This window comes from Arvicanthis niloticus, chromosome 9 (assembly GCF_011762505.2).
Source record: "Arvicanthis niloticus isolate mArvNil1 chromosome 9, mArvNil1.pat.X, whole genome shotgun sequence".
Classification (NCBI taxonomy): Eukaryota; Metazoa; Chordata; class Mammalia; order Rodentia; family Muridae; genus Arvicanthis; species Arvicanthis niloticus.
Window position 1 is genome coordinate 59579929 of NC_047666.1, and position 7323 is coordinate 59587251.

Here is a 7323-nt window from a genome sequence, read left to right on the forward strand (position 1 = left end):
TGCCCTGCTCAAACTGTATATAAGCTTCTGCCAAAGTATGCTTGGGCTGCTTCTTTTCCTGCATGAGTGATTGGCCCCAACATATTGGAACAATAAAATCCTCTTACAATTGCATCAATTGCCCTCTCCGCAAGCTTCCTTCAGGGGGTCCCAGTAGTGCAGCATCAAGCTTCACAGATTGATAAGAAGAAATTATAAAGGAGAAAAGTAAATAGGAGAGATAAGAAATACAATTAAAAAATGTGAAGAGATCCAGGCCTCAGGAAGCATTAATTCCCAGTGCCTTTCCAACCTTCTGCCACCAGTCAAATCACATGTGTTCTATTATTTTCTTTTATCATCTATATTATTAATAGGGTTTGCGAGATTGTGCGTTTTCATATCACTTTCAAACATTCTTTATTTTGATTAACAACACACTGGGAAAAGTTACAAGTTTTGACCTGAAATGCCTCTCAAATTCCATGATTCCATCATTCCCTGGCTCAAGGTTTGGCCAGCAGCCAGTGATTCCATTGAGAGGAAGTGGAAGTTCTGGGAGGTTGGACTTAATGGAGGGTAGTGACTGTTGTGCCCAACAAAGGTACCTGAAGACTACCAAGGGGCTATTTTCTGATGCAAACACATAAGGGTCTTTATTATGTGCTCTTGAGAAAGGTCTTTCACTGGTTCCCCCATCAAGTCAGAGTAAGAGCCTCAAATCTAGGGGTGCAGGGTATTGTAGTTGCAGCAAGCTTGGAGAATTTCCATATAGGTCAGCAAGTTAATATTTTAAAAACTTCATTTCTTGCATAATCTGCAGGAACCAAATCAGGGTCCAAACCACCTGACAAACAGAATGGCCAAGTTGCCTATTCTCTGCAGGATGTCTTCAGTTACTTATTATGCACCTTGACCTGCTATTGTAGCCTGACTGGCTGTTGCTGGGGGAGGTGTCAGAGAAGGGGTTATCATAGGATGTTTGCTCAGGTGGACTTTGTGATTTTCTTTCTGGAATTGGAATTTAGCCCCTGGTCTTGGACAAAATGGCGTTTCTTCAAAAACAGAATTGGTTGGGCTTTACAAAGCCAGGTGGTTGAACAGCATATTGGAAACCCTCTCTCAGCCCTCCTACAATCCACAAACTCTTCCATCAAAAGCTTCCATCATGTTTCGAAGCCTCATTACAAACCCCAAAGCAACCAGCCTTTTTCTCCTTGTAAGCTGTTTCTGGATAAATTATTTCTCCACGAGGGAAATGAGCCAACTCAAGCCAGATTAAAATATGTAAAGGCAAGTTTATTGACATGAGGAGAAGAGGGTAAGGGGAATGAAAGAGGAAAAGGGGGAAAAGAGCATGGGGGGCGGGGCAGGGGAGGACAGGGGAGGGCAGGAAACAAAGAAGACCAAAATGTCTGGATTATATAGGGAAGAGCCTCTGGGGGAAGAGCAGCCCAGCCCCTGTGCTGAAAAGTTCAGGGTTGGGGACAGGGTATTCTAGGTAGAAACTGAGGGATGCTGGGAGAACCTGGAGGCCAGGTCTGCTTTGGTATGTAAAATATGCAAGTCAACCCATTGTCCAGGGTCTGGGATCAAACAACTTTCAGGTCTTTTGTTACAGAAACTAGATGCTAAGGAGCACAGTAGGCTCTACAATCACTTCACATCCAAATAGCACCTGTAATTTTACACATGACAAATGTTCATACATTCTTTGCTTTCAGTTAACAAACACACCACAGTCTATAAAAATGAAGCAGAGATTTGCAGGGTAATACACACTTTTCTCCTCTCTTTCCATCCAGGGCATATGATTCACCAGATGGTTGCAGTAGTTTTCTTCTAATTATGCAATAGATTCTTTATCTTCTCAGCCTTCCAAACATTTTATCCATTGAAGTTTTAATACAGTATATGGATGTTTATGGGGTTCATTTTCTCTGCCAACTAAAGAATTAAAAGGCAAGAAAAGCCTTGAACATGTAAAGTATAGAAAATTTTTTAAAAGGTATAGAAAGTTTTTTTTTATGTCCCCTAGAGCTGAGCCAAGAATGTAGACCAGCTGGTTCCAGGAACTAGCTGACCACAAGATGAATGGTTGAGCAAGATAGCATTCTTGAGAAAAATATGTGTACAGAATGTTTCCCACATGACCGGCTGAATTATGGGCTGGGAGTTTCCACTATTTTTATGATATGTTCCCTTGGTTACCCCCTCACCTCCCTGGTTTGCATTTTTTTCCCTTTAAATACCCTTCTCTTCCCAGGCTCTTGGTCAATTTCTCTGCTCCTGTGTGAGTTATGAGTTGACCATCGGCTGGCTGATCCAGAAATAAACCTCTTGCTGCTTGCATTGAGTTTGGTCTCTTGTGAGTTATTGGGTGGCCATGATATCCCAAGACCTGAGTGAGGGTCTCCCCTCTTGGGGGTCTTTCAAGCACAGTAGGAAGCAGCAGAGAAATCTCAAATGCCTCAGACAGCAGCAGACAGAACCAGCAGTTCAAGAAACTTGTTTATTGGGCATGAGGAAACACACACATATAGCAGACACACAGAGAAAAATATGTTACAAAGGATTTTAAAGTTTCTGAAGAGTCTTCCTCCCTTAAGTTAGGATTGGTTGGTTTAAATTAAAATAGAAAGATTGATTGGTCCACAATGGTTGTGTCACGTGACCCGATCTGATCCACCCTTGAGCTTGTGGATCCAGTCCATTAGCAGGGGGCCTGCTGGTGGGAGACAAAAGCCCACAAGGCCTTTGTTTTATGCTACCAGGCTTTTGTCTCAGATCAGGAGGGTGAATGTCTTAGTCACTGTTCTATAGCTATGAAGAGACACCATGACCAGTGTCTCAGTTAGGATTTTATTGCTGTGAAGAGACACCATGACCACAGCAAATCTTATAAAGGACAATATTTAATTGAGGTTTGCTCACAGGTTCATTATCATTATGGCTGGAAACATGACAGCATCTAGGCAGCCATGGTGCTAGAAGAGCTAAGAGTTCTACATCTTTATCTAAAGGCTGCTAAGAATGGCATTTAAATGGTTGCGAGGAAGTTCTCATTATTCACCCCCACAGTGACACACTTCCTCCAACAAGGCCATACCTACTGCAACAAGGATACACCTTCAAAGAGTACCACTCCCTGAGCCAAGCATACTCAAACCGACACAACCAGACAGCTCTTTTAAAATAAAGCAGTTAACTGGGGCTTGTTTCAAGTTTCAGATTTAGTTCTTTATAATCCTGGCAAGGACCATGGCAGCTCGCAGACAGACATAATGTTGGAGAAGTAGCTAAGAACTACATCATGATCCATTTGGAAGTGGAACATAGAGAGAGGGGAAAGGAGGGAAGGAGGGAGAAAAAGGGAGAGGAAGTGAGGTATAGAGGGACAGAGGGACAGAGAGAAAGAGAGAAACTGGGGCCTCTTTCAGAAAGCCAAGGAGATGCAGTAGGAATCCCATAGCATCTCCGTAGACTATAGTTATTAATCTATTAATACATTAAGGAAATGACCAAGAAGACACAATTGGCAAGTAGAAGCACCAAGTCTAAAGCCAGGCTGAATGGATCCAGCCTCTGCCAATTGCACAATTCTGAAGTGCAAACTCAGTCCAAACTTCCTGAGTGCATCTAGTACAGCTGCAAATGAAGCCAAGCACACATTGATAACACCTCTCTGGAAGGTTCTATGTCAAACAAACAATAGTTTATAAGTCTTGGTGGTATGATTGCTTGTATGATTTTACATATTTTAACAGAGAAAAGTCTACTTATTCTCTGTCCCAGAAAAATGTTTTATGCTGAAGGAGACAATCAAATGTTTGTGTGATGCTCTCATATTCCCCCCACTTTATTGATTTACTCATTCATTTGTGACTGGCTGTCAAACTCTTTAATTCACTATATACTGTAGGAACATTGTACTATCCCACTATAAATGCCTCCATTTTGACTGACTACCTGTCACACTTGTATAACTCTTAAGTGAACAGCAAGATAAAGCCTATGTTTTGTATATGAATATTTGAAAAGAAATTGTAGGAAATCATTCCTGGAAATTGAGAAAACACAGTTGACATTCACTTTTCCTTTAGCCTATTTTCTGTAGGCAGTCAGGCTGTAGCTGATTGAGAAGATCCCAGGGTGTTTTCCCTCTACCTTGAATGTCTCCCAAGGTGGTTTCCCTCTACCTTGAATGTCTAGAGGCTTTGTTCTATGCTTTTCTTCCTGTTCTTCCCAAGGAGAGCTTGAATAAATAGAGAGGTAAAATGACTGTCTATTGAAGAGGCATAGTGCCCAGTTATTATGTATGGTATGACTTCAAACTCTAGGTTTCCACTTTTTAAAGTATACCCTCATCTCAATTATTAGCTTTCAAATGGGTAGAAGAGGAGAGACAGAGTGACCATGGAGTCTTGCCAATGTCTCCAAGTGCTTTCTGTGCTCAAAACGGTTCTACCTGACCATGTTCAGAAGGCAGCCTTAGAAACACACTACAAGCCTGCTAAAGTGGTGCTTCATGTGAGGAGGGAATATGGAGGGTGCACCGTGGACTTTCCAGGATCTTGTGGAATGAACTGAAAAGGGGCACATGGTTAGGGGGGAGAAGCAGGAGAAGACTCTACCAAGAAAGAAGCTTGCAAGCAAAAAGTGGGTCATGGTGGTGAGAAAAGCTTAGAAGGCCATGGTCTCAGATGTGGCTCAGTTGATGTCGTATTTACTTTTTAATGGCTGTGATTAGATACCATGATGAAGGTAACTTATAGAAGAAAACGTTTATTGGGATTTACAGTTCCAAAGTGTAAGTACTTCACCACCATGACAGGGAGCATGGCAGGATGAGGGCTCCTTAAGTGACAGATTTTAGATTTTTAGACTGCTGTTTCTCTTTTGCCAATCCATCTATTTACCAGGTCAGGGTCCAGCCTGCCCTGAACCTAGTAAGTCAATTTGGGAGTTGAGGCCCAACTTCAGACTTAACAGTGAGAAAATATTTGCTGGCAAGTCTGATGACCCAAGCTAAATCTCTGAGATCCACATTATTAGGAACACAAAGCTTCTTTCATTAAAAAATCACTAGGAAAACCAGGAATGCTAATCATGCATGAGTGTCTCCTCAAAGAAATAAATACTTGTTTTCCACTCAGAAAGCTAGAAATGGATGTTGTTAATGAAGTGGTGATCTTTGCTATCTGCAGAGGCAGACCAAACCTAAATCTCCAGAATGTTTATCCTTGACTCTACCTTTCACAACCTTTGTCTTTAGTTCTCAGTTAATAAAATCCATCTTTAAGGGAGATATACTTGATAGCCTGCTGACCTCTCTGCTATTTCAGTGAGAGATTGCAGAAGACTCTAGGCCTTCAGCTATAGAACTCACCTTCATGTTCACATGTACTTTGCAAAGAAGTTTTTAAAAAAGTTTTTATTGGATATTTTTTTTATTTACAGTATAGATGTCATCCCCTTTCCCCATTTCTCCTCCCTAGAACCACCTATCCTATCTCCTCTTCCCCTTTATGGTTTTATATCATTTAAATTACATGCATGTATTAAGGTCAGTTCTAGGTTGAGGATCTATTCCTACCTAAGATTACTTCTTAGTTCTAACCTAAAGTCAGATTCCTGCCAAGCAGCCAATTTCCTTGTCCTTGGCTCATGTTAGCTTCTTGCCAAGCAGCCCCAAAGGCTCTCCCCCTCTCCCCTTTTTATTTCATTAACAAGACTGAGCCTGTCTTAGGTCATTCTGACAAGAAGGCCTTCCTTATCACTCATGAAATATGCATTATCTAAAGCAATGCACTTCTGTCTTAGGTTGGTAAAGCTCTGTACAGAGTCTTACCTGTCTTTGGCTTGCTAGACTGTTAATTTGTACTTTGGCTGCCAACATGTTGTTGTTGTTAAAGAAAAGCTTTAACACAATGGGCAGAAATAAAAGTATTCCCAGGACAAAATGGGCTAGCATGATCAAGCTATATATGCCATTTTTGAAGCTTGACCAAAATAGAAATACTGACCTCAGGTCATGGGTATTTTTATCTGCAGTGTCTACTGCATCAACACTCAGCAGAGCAGCATTCTTGAAATTCATAAGCTCTCTATGTATCATTAAAACATCCTGAGCGGTGTTAGAATTATGCCAAATACACCGCAAGTGTCATTAAACTTCCTCCTGATTATAATGACTACCACTGTAAATTGTAGAACTAACATGAATCCAATGGTATTTGGCATGAAACTCAAAATGGTTGCTTACCCTTAAATTCTGAACCTCTTTCCAGTAATTTGAATAGGATAAGAGCATCAATCTGTTCTTCCAAATGCCTATATAAATCCTCTTGTATATTCAACACATTAGTAACATTTTTTTTTTTTTTTTGCTAAATGGTTAACAAAAGTAGCTGTTTAACTTCTTATGTAACAGCTATTGCCAAAGCAGTGGTTCTAGCAATTAATGTAATTAAAGCTATTATACCAGCAATCATCAAGCCCACTACCCTCTTGCTTCTGCTTTAAGCCTGACTCTTTCTTCCAGTACTTACAAGATATTTTTGAATACCAAGGTTCTGTGATACTCAGGGCATTAAAACAAAAGCTGGTTGATAGACCTCCATAACTGACATGCTGGATTTCAAAACACAAACACAATTAGAAGATGTACAATCAATGCAACTCACATTAAATGCTGTAGAAGAAACAAAAGTATTTTTAACTTGACAATTAAAAGAGCCTTAACATGTGTGCTTGTTGGACAAACTGCAGACAATGGCGAATCGGTGACTGGGTTGTGGGGAAGTCCTCCATGCCAGCCACATGACAGTGGGTCCCAATAACACAAGAAAGTCCGGTTCCAAAGCTTTTTTGTTCATGGCGAATGTAGATGGTGCACAAACCCCCCAGCTCAAGCCAGGGTGGAGCTGGCTTAAATAGGGAGGGGTAAAAGAGAAGAATCTGGGAAGGAATAACTTAATTTAGCTATGCCCCTTGGCCTTTAGGTAACTCATGAATATGGAAATCTCGAGGCGGAGGCCTGTAGCCACACCTTCTACCTGTGTACTACATGACTGAATGGTGCAGATTAATGAGAGATGTGGACTACATGTAAGAACCTGGATTCTGGGGGAGTGGCCGAATGCCTGCCATTTCTCCCTTGGAGTCTCAGGGTTCTAGGCTCATGCCCACCCAAGAACCAAGACATCCTTCCACAGCCCAACATCCTATTCTCTTTTCTTTCATAAAAGAAGGGGCATCTCTGCATCATCTGTAGTCTACAAGGTGCAGGTTAATAGAGATGTAGATTGCATGTCAGGAGTCTGAAATCTGGGAGCATGGCGA